The following is a 17,054-nucleotide window of genomic DNA, read 5'->3' as shown; positions in this document are numbered from 1 at the left end:
GACATGGTTTAAAGCCACAGGGAGCACACCATAATGCCTTCCACACATTTAGAACAGCTTCTGCACATACAGGAACTAGAGGTGACAGTGTCTCAATCTACATGAAAAACAATTTAACCCCCTCTTCCTCTCAACTGCCCTGCCTCCATGTAATACCTCAAGGCTGGTCAAACAGGTTGACTCATTTGAACTTCTCCATGTCCAGATTGCCATAGATAGAGTCCCATATCATATCCTTGCAAATTATAGATCATCCTCTATAACCCATGAAATCTATAACTCATACTTACACCTACTGGAAACACTTACTATTATACCCAATACTATATTCATGGGGGACTACATCCCTCTATAAACTGTGTCTCCTACATGACTGCAAGATTGCAGGTCCACTAAATCCTGGGCTTTGCAAATACAAACACCCTGGAGCAGTTAGTCCATTTTCCCAGTAGAGGTGCAAACATACTGGATCTGCTTCCCACAAATATTGGAGAATGCTACACACACACACCCCCCTTCTGCATAGTGTCCTTTTTGGTAACAGCAGAACATAAGCTGTCTCCTTTGAAATAAAAATCAATGCTGTGACCCCAGCAAGTCCTGTAACAGTTAGGAACTACTGTAAGACAAACTACCTATTATTAAGTGTTTACATGACAAAATGTCAAGCCTCTCCTGGAGAGCACAGTTACTTATGGAGAATTGTACACAGAATGTGCAATTGTGTTAATAGATCCATAGAGACAGGTGTGCCTAGTAGAAACAAGCCCAGAACAAACTCACAAAACAAACTTCCCTGGTGGAATTGAAATATAAATAGATTGTACAACAAAAGAAAAAACTCATAGCTAAAATTAGGAAATCCCAAACTCAGTAGGATAAAAACTCTCTTATCAGGCTATGCAAACAACTAAGAGGGCAAACTAAGTCTACCAAAGCCAATTTTTAGGGGTCTACCTGAAAACGCCGAACGTTCTAAATGCTGATGATGAGAACACCGACACCGGAAGATCGACAACGGAGAAGACAGACAGTTGAGAATCCCGATGCTGAGAACACCATGTTAAGGTAAGTGTGCGATAGGGATCGACGTTAGGGTCAGGGTGTGGGTAAGGTAAGTGTGTGATAGTGATGGACTTGAGGGTTAGGGGCGGATTAAGTGAGTTAGGGTTAGGGTGTGGTTAAGGTAAGTGTGCGATAGTGATGGACTTGAGGGTTAGGGGCGGATTAAGTGAGTTAGGGTTAGGGTGCAGGTAAGGTAAGTGTGCAATAGTGACAGAGTTAAGGGTTAGGGGCAGATTAAGTGAGTTAGTGTTAGGGTGCGGGTAAGGTAAGGGTGCGATAGTGACGAACCTAAGGGTTAGGGTTTGGGTTAAGGTTAGTGCATAGATAGTTGTGTGTGTAAGGTTTAGTGTAGGTTTGTAAGGTTTTTGGTGTGCTTGTGTTGTGTGTGTGTTTTTCAGGAAAGGTATTTGTTTTGTTGATTGCCGGGATTGTTGTTTGTCGGGCATGTGAATTTTCGTGTTTTTGAACTTTGTTTTTCGGTTTTGCCGTGTCGGTTATTTCGTTGTCAGTGTTTTGGCGTGTTGGTGTTATCAGGTAGACCCATTTTTAGATATAGGTGTCATCCCAAGCCAAAGACTATTACAGGGCTTTCTTTAGCTATGTCCAAAACCTCAAAGGCAGTACACAATAGTCCACAGAACTAATTGCTAATACAGCCTTGTACAAGGAGTCTGACAAATTCATCTCCAATTTTAACCTTCTCTCCCCCTCGGCTACCCCCTCCCCAAGTAATATCATCAAACATAACCCATCCCCAACTATCAGTAGGAACCAAGTCCTAAATACACCTTCCAAGGATAACAGCATCGCATTGGTGGGTCCAAATAATATCCTGTGATGCCTCCTAAAGCATGACCTATCTGGACCTCTGGAGCCACTGTTTACCCATAGTCCCCAGAAAGGCCTTGTGCCATATGAATGGAGGACTACAATGTTAATCCCTCTGCACAAGCATGGTCAATCAATGGATCTAGGGATCTACAGACCCATAAGTCTGACTATTATCATATGCCAAACCACGCAAGGGATTATCATGGATATGATTGATAATAACATAGAAAATCTTCAGACACTGGATCCAGCCCAGTTTGGCTTCATAAAAGGCATATCATGCATATTCAGCCTGGAGTACGTCTTTGAAATAGATGAGGGCCAAATGGAGCATGTTGTCTAATATGACCTGGCCAAGGCATTTAATACAATAACAATATCATGAAATTAGGCATTAACTCTTATGTGATGTACTGGATATCCATTTGGCTCTCAGATAGATGACTCAGGAAGTTAGGATAGGGGCGACCTCCACCACAAAGAGACCAGTCACTATTGGAGTCCCTCAAGGCTCTGCTTTTGGTGTGCTCCTTTTTAGCACTTACTTTTTGAAGTCAAAACAAATGTCAAAGGTCTCTGGCAGTCCCAGTTTGCAAATGCCTGCAAACTAAGAGTAGTCATAGAATTCCCCCAAGACACTAACATCTGGCAAGAAGGACTGACAGAGATAAATAGCTAGTGCCAAAGCCATGGCTTAAAACCCAATGCCAAGAAAAGCATAATAGTACCCTTTAGGATGTTGGTCACCCTAAGAAACAACCACATTAATAACATGCACCTAGGAAAGATCCAGTAGTCAGAGATTTGGGGATATGTGTAGATAGTAACCTAGCTATTGACCACATGGCATCTAGTTCCAAGGAGGTCATTGTTCCTCTGGATTTGGTCCTCATCAGATGCATCATTGAGTGCAGTGCCCCCACTGGTAGGTACCAGACGAGGCACATGCAGCAACTCGAATGTCCACATAGATTCCTCAGAAAAATACAGGGTGTAAACAATATGTCCTGTGCAGATAACCTCAAAGCTCTGTCTCTGTACCCAGTTTCCTAAAGACTGCTGAGAGAAAATTTGTGTCTGGCATACAAGGCATCTTTGGATCCCACTCTAATGGACCTCTTGCACATTTTCAAAACTAATAGCATCAGAACTGCTCAATCTATGGATTTGAACTTATCTTGAGACATAAATAGAACATGTTGGAGGGACAGGTATGTGTGTCAGGGAATTCACCTCCTCTGGAACAAGCTTCCCACCCATGTGATTCAGAGTTCTTCCCTAACCTATACAAATATAGCCTAGACCGGTGGATGGGAAAGCAGATATTCAAACCAGGTCTAGAACTTATGCGCCTAAAGGACAGAAGCAGTTTGTAAATCATACCCTGGCTTACATATACCTCTTAAAATAACCTCTAAGGCTCATAACACTTGTAAAATACATTAGGGATACATGGTTAGGCTTATAAAGGCTCCAGTGATTATTAGCCTAGTATATATTTATGAACCCATGAAAATCAGAGTAGTCAAAAGTGAATTTATAATCACAAAGCATATTCTATGTTATGGAATAGGTGAGCAAGTGATAATGCCACTCCGATGGCAAGCTTTCGCTTGTATCAGCTGTTGAAACCTAATGCTGCTGTTGTGCATTGTAAGGAAGTTCTACTGGGGATGGCTTAATGTACCTTTAGAAACTTTGTTTTCACCAAATCCAAGTCATAGACACTATCATCAAACAAAAATTAAGATTCTTTTAAAAATCTAATAAACTAATAGGGCATGTAATATCTAAAACCAATCTGCTACACAACACTAGTATTTTAACTGTTATGAAATTAAGCCTTCTACAAGTTCTGCATTTTTAGTGCATAATTTTTTACTATTGATATGTAGCAAGACTGTGACTTGTTCAACACCAATATGTAAAGTTAACTATAACATTTCATCATGATATGCTCTTTGTGCTAAAGGGCAGCCGCAGTGGTGCAGCGGTTAGCGTTGCCACCTCACAGCAAGAGGTTCTCCGGTTCGCTCCTTGGTTGGGGAGCCTTCTGTGTGGAGTCTGCATGTCTTCCCTGTGGTCATGTGGTTTTCCTCCAGGTGCTCCGGTTTCCTCTGAAAGACATGCTGTAGGTGGATTGAACACTTTAAATTGGCCCTATGCGTGAGTGTGTGTGTGTGTGTGTGTGTGTGTGTGTGTGTGTGTGTGTGTGTGTGTGTGTGTGTGTGTGTGTGTGTGTGTGTGTGTGTGTGTGGAGTCTGCATGTCTTCCCTGTGGTCATGTGGGTTTCCTCCAGGTGCTCCGGTTTCCTCTGAAAGACATGCTGTAGGTGGATTGAACACTCTAAATTGGCCCTATGCGTGAGTGTGTGTGTGTGTGTGTGTGTGTGTGTGTGTGTGTGTGCCTTCTGTGGAAGGTTGGGCGCCGGGCTGGCAACTCGACACCGTAAAACTCCGCTGCCAATCATGGGTGGACAGGTGATCTGCTGTGGTGACCCCTAACCGGGAAATGCTGAAAGAAGAAGAAGATGCTCTTTATGCTAAAATAGGTTTCCATCAAATGTGCCGATAATGCACTGCAAAAAGATTTAGTAATCTACTGCATTGAGAATAACTTAGATCATTATTCTGTAAAGCCTTTCTTGCAAAAAACTCTTTGTATCCTCTCAAGTGATTACAGCTTATCTTTTGTATGCATACAAAAACTACTACTGTACTTAATAATTGGTCTGATATATATTTTACAAAGGTCATAAATGCAAGGTATGTTCCAGATAAAAAACGGTTACCTAAATAATCCCAAAAGTTGAATTTATTAAATAAAAGTTAGTTGTTACGCGCTTTAGTTCCTGAAACAAGAACTTCATCAGAACTAAAGGTCATAGAAAATCACTTCCTTTTATAACTAAATATTTAAAGTGATAGTTACTTTAATACCAAAAAACAGTGTAATATAATGTAACACCAACTGAAATTAAGTCCAGCAAATAACCTTAAAACTTGTTGCAAAGCACTAAACATTAATACATGATATAGTCAAAAAGTTGAATAAAAGTACTGTACCAAAATATAAGTTCCCCATAAACACTTTAAAAGTTTTAGAAAATCAATAAAAACAATAAAAATGTTCTCTGTTATCATAGAATTCTTTCACCACTAGCTAAAATCATGGAAAGATGCATACACAAACAAATCATGCACTTTCTTATTCAAAATGGAAAGCTCGCCGACTCTCAGCACAGCTTTAGGCCATTCCGCAGTACCACCACGGCTCTTCTATCTTTCTCTAATGCCATCAATCTTCATTGTAACAACAACAATCTTCAGCATTCTTCCTAGATCTCTCAAAAGCTTTCGATATGGTCAACCATCAGCTAGTGATCAATACCCTACAAACCATTGGTTTAGACCAACACGCAATACAACGATTTCACTCCTACCTAAACGGTAGACAGCAGGCTGTGTTATGGCAGAGCAAGCTGTCATCCCAACTTCCTCTAACCCTAGGTGTCCCACAAGGGTCCATACTAGGTCCCCTTCTTTTCTCTATCTTTATCAGTGATCTGCACACCACCATCCCAGGAGCCACCTGCATCCAATATGCAGATGACTCAATGCTAATATGTTCCGCCTCCTCTCCTACACAACTTCTAACCCTCACCCAGACCACTTTCAGCACTGTAGAAACATGACTAGCTATTTGCTGCCTGCTTCTAAATCCTAACAAAACCAAGCTACTACTTTTCTCCCCTAACCATAGAATTTCTTCTCCTTCCTTCAACATCAAATCTAGCAGTGACACCATTATCTCCCCTGATGACCATACAAAGCTTCTAGGCGTAATAATAGACAACAACCTTAAATTTGATAAACATGTAAATCACACTATTAAGTCCGTCAACAAAAAACTTGGCTCCCTGTACAGAGCCAAACCTTTCCCCACCCCCCTAGCTAGGGTAGCTATTGCAAGATCACACCTCCTCTCTGCCCTTATGTATGCCTCCCCCTGTACTCACCAATCTATCCAAAACTGATCTCAACAAATTATCAGGATGTTACAGTCATATAGCCAGATTTGCTACTGGCATGGCTTTAGGACCCACCATTGCCAGAATCTCATAGCAGTGGGATGGCTAGATTATCCTACCCTTCTACAGTTCAACCAGCTTATAGTAGTGCATAAAATACTCCATCAACATGATAACACCCCTGCCCTCAAAAATATTCTCACCCCTCATAGTGCCCCCAGGCCATTATGCTCAGCTGATAAACTATTGATACTGACCCAAAAATCCAGCAACTCTGCAGGCATTGATATATTTGCCAACTCAACCTGTAAAATCTGGAATATACTCCCTACTACTGTTACCAAGGAAACCTCACTACCCCTATTTAAAAGAGAACTCAAAAAATACCTCACAACTCATTGGCTGTGCTCTTGTTCTAAACGTGACTAACAACTTCACTAATACATGTCTTGCTACCCAACCTGCTGTTTAGCCAAGTATCTATGCCTCATAGCATTTGAATGTCTAAGCATTGTGAATTATGAAATCTGATTGTATTCTATGTTTACATTTTCTGATAAGTCTTTGCCAATCAGATGTAAGTCTGCACATTGTGTATATTGATATCTGCCTGTATTCTTTGTCTATATTTTTCTAAACATGTCTGCCTGAGTTTATCACTCAGTAATGTATGTACTGTCTCTTTTTTGATATGTGGAGCTTTTCAACCCGGGCCTCCGCTGAAAATGGACATATATCCAGTCAGACTATCCCAGTCAACAAATATAAAGAGTTTATCACTCAGTGATCTATGTACTGTCTCTTTTTTGGTATGTGAAGCTTTTCTCCCCAGGCCTCCACTGAAAATGGACATATATCTAGTCGGACTATCCCATTCAACAAATGTAAAATAAATAAATAAAGTACAACTAAATTTGTACTAAATAAAACATCTCTTTAAAAGGACAGAATGCAATACCTATTAAAACATCTGAAACTGATAATACATAACTACAAATGCATAAAATATACAGGAATGAAAATATTTATAATTTAGCTGCCCTAAATTTTAACACTGGGATCAGAGATATTGCATCATTCAGTCTAGGGGGGTTCATTGCCTCTAACTTAAGTTGCCATAGTAGCTCTCTAAACCCAAGCCTTGTCACCCACTCTCCACCTCAGGGGTTAACATTAACCTTAATTAACTTTTAAAGTATTCCAAATGTTTGTAACATGTTTTGATTGTGGAGTATAATAAGTGGATTAAGAAAATTAAAAATATTGTTACAAATAATTGGAATATTTTAAAAATGAATCCTGTATTATTTGATGTGGTTAAACATCAGCCAGTCTTTGTATATAAAGCAGCGTCAAATGTTAAGAAACTACTCAACAGGGGAAATAATAGCATTGTTAATGGAATAGACATACACTCAGGTTGCACTAGAAAATGTGGGGCCTGCAAGCAATGTTCATTTATTTTAACAGATGAATGAAGTAATAACTCTTAAAAACAAGTTGAAAAGTAAGATTAAATTAATTAGAGGGAATTGTAAAACTACAGTTGTGGTATATATAGCAATCTATACAAATTGCCCCTGGTTTCTACATAGGTAAAACAGAATGAGCCCACCAAAAAAGAACCTATGAACATTGTATGACCTTAGAACACATAATACTAATAATGCCTTCTATAAACACTCTGTGGTATGTGCTAATTTGACAGGTTTTAGGTTTGGTATACTGCATAAGGTTAATATTAACCACAGAAGTAAAGATAGCAAGACAAGGCTTGACTTTAGAGAGCTATTATGGCAACTTACGTGACAGGCAATGAACCCTGCTGGATTGAATGATACAATATCTCTGATCTCAGTTTTACAACTTAGGGCAGCTAAACTGTAAATTATATTTTCATCCCTGTATTTGTTATGCATTTGTAGTTATGTATTATGAGTTCCAGATGTTTTAATAGGTATTGCATTAGTCTACTATCAAAATGTTGAATGCACATAGTTGCAAGTGCACTTCATCGACCCATGTCCATGAAATCCAAATTACCAAAAGGTCAGACTGCTGAAATAAAACTGAACGACAACATTTCTGACTGCTCCACACCAGAAAACGAGTGCTAACATGGGTCAAAAAGGGGTGTGATTATGCGGTTCAAAATGTCGATGTTTGCGTTTTGCAGTAGTTGGAGTTTAGCGTTTGCAGAAGTGGTTCGATTTTGGGATGCACAATATTTTGATTGTAAACCATACTGTATTATGCCCTTTTGGAGAGATGTTTTATTTGGTACAGAATCAGGTGTACTTTTATGATAATAGTGAAGACTTTTACTGTTCTTGTTGATTTTCTAAAACTTTTAAAGTAATTATGGGAAACTTATGGTATAGTACAATACTTTTAATCAATTTTTTGACTATGTTATGTATTAATGTTTAGTGTTTTGCAACAAGTTTTAAAGTTATTTGCTGGACTTAATTTCAATTGCTTTTACATTATATTGCATTGTTTTTTGGTAGATTCTAATTGTCATGTATGTTTACTTGCTATTCTTTATGTCTATGTCATCATCCTCTTTTGGCTGCTCCCGTTAGGGGTCGCCACAGCAGATCTTCTGTTTCCATTTCTTCCTGTCCTCTGCATCATGCTCTTTCACACCAACCGCCTGCATGTCCTCTCTCACCACATCCATAAACCTTATCTTAGGCCTTCCTCTTTACCTCTTACCTGGCAGCTCCATCCTTAGCATCCTTTTCCCAATATACCCAGCATCCCTCCTCAGCACATGTCCAAACTAACGCAATCTCACCTCTCTTGTTTTGTCTCCAAACTGTCCAACCTGAGCTGACCCTCTAATATACTGATTCCTAATCCTGTCCATCCTAGTCACACCCAGTGCAAATCTTAACATCTTTAACTCTGCCACATCCAGCACTGACTCCTGCCTTTTCATCAATGCCACCGTCTCCAACCCATATAACATAGCTGATCTCACTACCCTCTTGTAGGCCTTCCCTTTCACTCTTACTAGTACCCGTCTGTCACAAATCACTCCTGACACTCTTCTCCACCCATTTCACCCTGCCTGTACTCTCTTCTTCACCTCTCTTCCACACTCACCATTACTCTGAACTGTTGATCCCAAGTACTTAAACTCATCCACCTTTACCAACTCTACTCCCTGCATCCTCACCATTCCTCTACCCTCCCTCACATTTACACACATATATTCTGTTTTAGCCCTGCTGACCTTCATTCCTCTCCTCTCTAAAGCATATCTTCACCTCTCCAGTGTCTCCCCAACCTGGTCCCTACTCTCACTACATATCACAATGTCATCTGCAAACATCATAGTCCACGGGGCCTCCTGTCTGATCTCATCTGTCAACCTGTCCATCACTACTTAGGTTCATAGGTTCATAGGTAGATACTAGACTATCTGCCCTAGGGCATTTATAAGCCTAGCCAGAGTGTATTTGGCTTCCGCCTCCCTATTAGATTAGCCTACTGTGCCTCTGTAAAGTAGGTCACAGAAGGTACCATTTTAAGATTAGTTTACTCTGCCTCTGTCTAGTGAATTGGGATTCTATTCCAGAGTGAGGGGAGCCTCTGGGAAATGAATCTGTCCCTCCAGCATGTCCTATTTATTTTTGTGCTGAGGTTTAGGTCCCTGGAACATGTAGCTCTAAGGGACTTGGATTTTTTGAGGTGGAGCATGTCCATTACTTCTGGGTTTGACATGGCTTTGTACGTCAGGCATAGATTGCCTCTGAGTAGGCGGTAAGCAACTGAGTAGAGCTGGAGTTTCTTTAGTCGAGCTGCATAGGACATCTGTTTGTAGCCCATGATCCTCTTGGTGAGGTACTTTTGGGGTCTCTCCAGTTGCTGCAGGTGTCGGGTAAGGTACATCCCAAAAGGGGCATTGTATTCGATTATGGGCCTGATGAGTGATGAGTAGAGGGGCACAATGACCTCTCTTGATCTAGATGCAAACCCTTTCGTGATAAGGTGGGCTATATAGAAGGTCTTTCTAACCACTTTGGCAACGTGATTATCAAAGGAGAGATTACTATCTACATTGGTCCCCAAATCTCTAATTACTTCTTCCGTACTTAATGGATTACCACCTATGTGGTAAGTTGTGGGCCCCTTGTTTTTCCCAAAGGGGATGACTATGCACTTTTTAGCATTTAGCTTGAGGCCGTAGTTCTGGCACCAAGCATCCATCTCTGTGAGACCCTTTTGAAGGATGCTTGTGTCAGCTGGAGATTTGATTATGGCCCCCAGTTTGCAGTCATCTTTGAACTTTGTCAGCCATAATCCCCCCGTGTTAGCCTGAACTTCAAAGAAGTATATACCAAACAAGAGAGGTCCCAGAACTGAGTCCTGTGGGACACCACTTGTAACTGGTTTGGATTCGGACATGGCACCTGCGATTCTGACCATGTGGGTTCTATCTCTGAGCCAGTTTGCAACCCATCTTGTGATATAGGGGTTGATATTTAAGCTGGTAAGCTTATTTATGATGCCCGAGTGGGGTATTGTGTCGAAGGCTTTTGCGAGGTCCAGGTAGGCTGTGTGGACTACCTTGCCCTCATCTATGGCTTTGGTAACTGTTTCAAAAAAATCAACTAGGTTTAAGAGGCAAGATCTGCCCTTAACAAAGCCGAATTGGGTAGGGTCCAGTGTCTGGAGGCTCCCAATGTCTTTGTTTATGAGTTCCATGATAATACGTTCCATAGCTTTACAGACCAGACTAGTCAGGCTTATGGGGTGATAGTTTCCGGGGTCCGTTGTGGCACCACCTTTGTGGAGTGGGACCACTGTAGCTGTACGCCATTCTTTGGGCACATATCCTGTAGTAAGGCTAAGTTTGAGCAGTGACTTAATGTGAGGGTTCAGTTCTTCTTGGAGCTTGTGTAAGACACAGCCTGGGACACTGTCTGGTCCCATAGATGCTGTGTTTTTTGCTTTGGAGAGGGCAGCTTTCACCTGTGCATCTGTGATGTCAGGGAGGTTACATTCAGTTGGGATAGGCGTTTGCTCCTTTGGGGGGAAGGGGGGGAGAAGTTTGCGCTGAATCTGTCTGCCAGGATGTTGACTATGTCTGTCGGTTCGGTATACTTTGTACCATTATGCAACAATTCAGAGCATATCTGGGAGTTTCCGCCCATGTTTCTGACATAACTAAAGAAGGCCTTGTGATTATCTTTAGTGTCTAGGGCAATTTTTCTTTCGAAACTGGCCTTTGATGATTTTATGAGGGATCAAAGTTTCTTGCTAATACTGATCAGAGATGTCTTCCCTTTTTGGGATTTTGCTCTGTCATGTAGTAGCTTCCTCCTTCTGTTGCATAGCTTATTTATGGCCGGGGTCCACCAGACCGGTCTCCTGTTTTTGGAGGAGTGAGTCTTGGTTTTATTTGGGATAGCACGATCCATGCATTCCTGCAGGTGCTCATAGAATGCATTTGTAAAGGATTCTGCGGATTGGGCTGTATTATCCTCTGGCCCAGGGGCTTTGAAGGATTCCACCTCAGTCTTGAGAAGTGCAATGTTGGCTTTGGAGAAATTCTTTACAGTGATTTCCTTGGCTGGGGGTGGAGACGGGATATGGGTGTCCAGGGAAATTTGTTTATGGTCTGATCTTACCAATGAGGGGTTTACCTCTGGTGTGGAACATAGAGTCCCCATGTTGGTGATGACCAGGTCCAATATGTTGTTCCATTTGTGGGAGTGGTGACCAGTTGTTCCATTGCGTTAGAGTTTATAAATTCAAGGAACCATTAGGCGAGGGTGTTTGGGCTTGAGTAGTTTTCCCAGTCAATGTTTGGGTAGTTGAAGTCACCCAGTAACATAGTGTTTGGAGAGACCTTCATATTCTCCAGTGTTCTCAGGAATGCCAAGTGGGGTTCCTGTAATAGGGAGGGTGTTCTGTAGCAGGCTACAAACTGAAAGGCAATTTTGCCCGCTGTTAGTTGCACATGGATGGTTTCCAATGCTTCGTGCAGTGCCACTAACCTGGAGGTGTAGGTATCTTTGATGAATATAGATACTCCCCCTCCTTTTGTGCTTTGGTCCGAGTTTTGGGGCCAAAACGCATGGTATGAGTTATAACCTGGTAGTGCTGGGGTGCTCTCAGGAGCCTTGAACCAGGTTTCTGTTACTGCACAGACATCGATTTTCTCCATACTGAGGAGAGTCTCGAGTGCATGCATCTTGAGGTTTTGACTTCTGGCATTGAGTAGCATTACCTTTAGTATTTTATCTTTGGGTTTTCTATGGAGGTGGGTTTGTCCTTTGAGCCTTGCCTAAAAAAGGCACTATGGGGTGGCAAGAGCCTTGACCAGTATACAAAAGCCTAAGGGTGACAGGTGCAAGCTGTCCCTAGCGAAGCAACGTGGCTTGTCGAGCATGTCATCCCAGGCTGACAGACACTGGATCCCCTTTGAATGACACCAATACTTTAGCCAATTGTTGAAACTGATTATTTTGTCTTTATACTGTGGCATCATTCTTGGTGAGGGCAAGATGCTACTCAAGGTCAGGGACATACCAGCCTGGGCTACATGGTCAGAGAGCTTCTCTATGTCTGTTTTCATGTAGTCCAGGGAGGTATGTCTCAGGTCATTCACACCAGCATGGACAATGACGGAGTCATACTTGTACTTGCTTTGGAGTGACCTGAGTGCTTGCGTTATGTGGCGGATCCTGGCACCCGACAGGCAGCTTACAGCTTGTTCAGTCTGGTGAGTGGGACGTCAGTGTGCTGGACAATAGAGTCCCCTATAACAAGTGTATTTGGTGTGTTGTTTGGCCTTATGGGCTGTGACTGTGAGGCACACTGATTTTGTGAGATATGTGATTTGTGGGTATTGTTGAGGGGTGGCTGTTGCTTAGATATCTGCTTAGGAGGTCTTTGCTGTTTAGGCAGATTTTTATTTAGAGCCTCCGAGTATGTTTTTGTGTGTTTATGTGTTGGGTATGCAGATGCAATAGGTCTGTGTGAGACTGGATTTGTGGTGTGGGTGGTTACCTTTTCCTCCTGACTGACTGTGCCAGTCTTGGGTTGAGAGAGCTCTGCCTCCAGTTTGGCTGTGTAACTGCATCTCTCACATGTATTAGAGTTTGTTGGAAGAAGGAGAGGGTTGTCTGTGTACATAAGGCAAATGTAACATTGCCTCAAAATTCCCAGAGTAACCTTGAAACTGACCCTTGGACATACCAAATTAGTATAGGGAACTGTTTTTTTTACTGATCAGATTGGGGAAGGGAACTGATTTTTCACTTGATCAGGAAGGACCAATCGGGAGTCTAATACTTATGAGAAGTCAAGGAGGGTGTAGTGCTTTAGTTAGTTAGTGTTTCCTTATAAGAGCTGAGCAAGTGCAGGGCTTTAGAAAGAGAATAGAGTGATTACTTTGAGAGTTTGAACAGTTCTAAGGGAAAAAGTGAAGAGCAGACTTTGTGGAGCCTGGAATAGTTTAAACCTGTTTAGGCAGCACTGCCCGGCACTGCTTAGTGAGCAAAACCGCGCAAAAAGAGAGTTGTAGGGTTTTAAGAGAGAGAGATCAAGGAGTTTAGAATTGACCCAAAATGGCCAATAAAACTACAGCTTCTAGGTAGTAACCACTCCTCCAGGGACAGGCAGGCTGTTCAGTGTTAACCACTCCCACTGGTGAACACAGAGACTTCCCTTTAGCCCAAGCAAGCACTGGCCTTCTAGAAACTTCCAAACAGTTCAGAACAGCAAATCTGTAACTGAACTTTCTTAACTTTCAGAAAGTGGGAAAAAAGCAAGATGTTTCTGTTTTTTTTTCTTTTGTTGTAGTTTAAAGGTAGCAGAGATACACAAGCAGCAAAATAATCACAACAGTGCAATAAATGACCCCACACTTGAGTGCTAGGCCAAAATCAGGTAAAATGCAGTTTTTAGTGAAAAAAATGATTTTAAATTAAGTTCAACACAGGAAATGCAGTAAACAGGCTCTAGATGTGTTCCAAGTACTGTTACTGTTACAGATATAAACTTTAACAAGCCGGAAAATGCCAAAAAGTAGGCGGCAAAGCAGTAAAACGTAACAAAAAATCAGAAGAAAATACTTAAAATCACAAAAGTGGCTCCTTTTCTTCTCTCAGCATTTTCTCCTCTTGGTAGGTGCTTCAGCAACAACTAGCAAGCCTGAAAAGACGCCAAAACCACAAGGCAGCCTGGTTTTAAAGAGAGAGAGATCAAGGAGTTTAGAATTGACCCAAAATGGCCAATAAAACTACAGCTTATATGTAGTAACCACTCCTCCAGGGACAGGCAGGCTGTTCAGTGTTAACCACTCCCACTGGTGAACACAGAGACTTCCCTTTAGCCCAAGCAAGCACTGGCCTTCTAGAAACTTACAAACAGTTCAGAACAGCAAATCTGTAACTGAACTTTCTTAACTTTCAGAAAGTGGGAAAAAAAGCAAGATTTTTTGTTTTTTTTCTTTTTGTTGTAGTTTAAAGGTAGCAGAGATACACAAGCAGCAACATAATCACAACAGTGCAATAAATGACCCCACACTTGACTGCTAGGCCAAAACAGGTAAAATGCAGTTTTTTAGAGAAAAAAAGATTTTAAATTAAGTGCAACACAGGAAATGCAGTAAACAGGCTCTAGATGTGTTCCAAGTACTGTTACCGTAACAGATATAAACTTTAGCAAGCCGTAAAATGCCAAAAGGTAGGCGGTAAAGCAGAAAAACTTGACAAAAAATCAGAAGAAAATACTTAAAATCACAAAAGTGGCTCCTTTTCTTCTCTCAGCGTTTTCTCCTCTTGGTAGGTGCTTCAGCAACAACTAGCAAGCCTGAAAAGACCTGCAAATAAGAAAGGGCTCAGAGCTGATCCTTGATGTAATCCCACCTCCACCTTAAACGTATCTGTCACTCCCACTGCAGTCCTCACCAATGTCACACTACCCTCGTACATATCCTGTACCACTCTTACATACTTCTCTGCCACTCCCGCCTTCCTCATACAATACCACAACTCCTCTCTAGGCACCCTGTCATATGCTTTCTCTAAGTCCACAAAGACACAATGCAACTCCTTCTGACCTTCTCTGTATTTCTCCAACAACACTCTCAGAGCAAATATTGCATCTGTAGTGCTCTTTCCTGGCATGAAACCATACTGCTAATCACTAATCATCAACTCCCTTCTTAACCTAGCTTCCATTACTCTTTCCCATAACTTCAAGCTGTGACTGATCAATTTTATCCCTCTGTAGTTACTATAGCTCTGCATATCACCCTTATTCTTAAAGATAGTTACCAAAACACTTTTCCTCCACTCCTCAGGCATCCTCTGACATTCCAAAATTTCATTAAACAATCTGGTTAAAAATTCCACTGCCATTTCACCTAAGCACCTCCATGCTTCCACTGGTATGTCATTTGGGCCAACAGCCTTTCCATTCTTCATCCTCTTCATAGCTGACCTTACTTCCTCCTTGCTAATCTGTTTTACTTCCTGATTTACTATCTCCACATAATCCAACCTTCTTTCTCTCTCATTCTCTTCATTCATCAGCCCTTCAAAGTACACTTTCCATCTACTCAACACACTCTCCTCACTTGTGAGTACGTTTCCCTCACTATCCTTTATGACCCTTACCTGCTGCACATCTTTCCCAGCTCTGTCCCTCTGTCTAGCCAATCGGTACAGGTCCTTTTCTCCCTCTTTAGTGTCCAATATCTCATACAACTCTCCATATGCCTTATCCTTAGCCTTCGCCACCTCTCTCTTTGCCATGCATCTCATCTCCTTATACTCATGTGTACTTTCTTCATCTCTTTGGCAATCTCACTTCTTCTTCGCCAGCCTCTTCCTCTGTATACTCTCCTGTACTTCCTCATTCCACCACCAAGTCTCCTTGTCCTCCTTCCTCTGTCCAGATGGCACACCAAGCACCTTTCTAGCAGTCTCCCTTACTAGCTCTGCTGTAGTTTCCCAGCTATTCAGTAACTCTTCACTGCCTCCCAGTGCCTGTCTTAACTCTTCCCTGAACTCCACCTCACAATCATCCTTTTTTAACTTCCACCATTTAATCCTTGGCACTGCTTTCACACTTCTCCTCCGCTTCTTGATGACCAACGTCATCCTACAGACCACCAATCTATGCTGCTTAACTACACTTTCCCCTGTCACCACTTTACAGTCTCCACTCTCCTTCAGACTCTCCCTCCTACATAAGATATAATCCACCTGAGTGCATCTTCCACCACTCTTGTACGTCACCCTATGCTCCTCCCTCTTCTTAAAATACATATTCACCACAGCCATGTCCATCCTTTTTACAAAATCCACAATCATCTGACCTTCTGCATTCCTCTCCTTAACACCATACCTAACCATCACTTCCTCATCCCCTCTGTTCACTTCACCAACATGCCCATTGAGGTCCACTCCAATCACTAGTCTCTCACCCTTGGGTACACTCACCACTTCATCCAACTCACTCCAAAATGTTTCTTTCTCATCCATAGCACACCCAACTTGTGGAGTATATGCACTAACAACATTCATCATTACACCATCAATTTCAAGCTTCATAAATATCACTCTATCAGACTCTCTCTTCACCTCCAAAACACTCTTGGCATACTGTTCCTTTAGGATAACCCCTACCCCATTTCTCCTGCCATCCCCACCATGATAGAACAATTTGAACCTGCCTCCTATACACCTGGCCTTACTTCCCTTCCATCTGGCCTCTTTCACACACAATATATCAACCTTCCTTCTCTCCATCATATCAACTAGCTCTCTCCCTATACCAGTCATACTGCCAACATTCAAAGTTCCTACCCTCACTACTACACTCCTAACCTTCCTCCTCTCTTCCTGCCTTCGGGCCTGCCTTCCCCCTCCTCTTCTCCTTCGGCCAACAGTAGCCCAATTTCCGCCAGCACCCTGTTGGCTAAAGAGTACTGGTGGCAGTCGTTGTTAACCTGGGCCTCGACCGATCCAGTATGGAAATATGAAATGTTCTCCGCATAAGTAATTTGGCAGAGGTTTTATGCCGGATGCCCTTCCTGACACAACCCCCCCCCCATTTATCTGGGCTTGGGACAGGCACAAAGAAATGCACTGGCTTGTGC

The sequence above is a fragment of the Protopterus annectens genome, chromosome 2.part1 (assembly GCF_019279795.1).
Source record: "Protopterus annectens isolate FY-2018-M chromosome 2.part1, PAN1.0, whole genome shotgun sequence".
Taxonomy (NCBI): domain Eukaryota; kingdom Metazoa; phylum Chordata; order Ceratodontiformes; family Protopteridae; genus Protopterus; species Protopterus annectens.
This window is presented reverse-complemented; position numbering follows the sequence as displayed.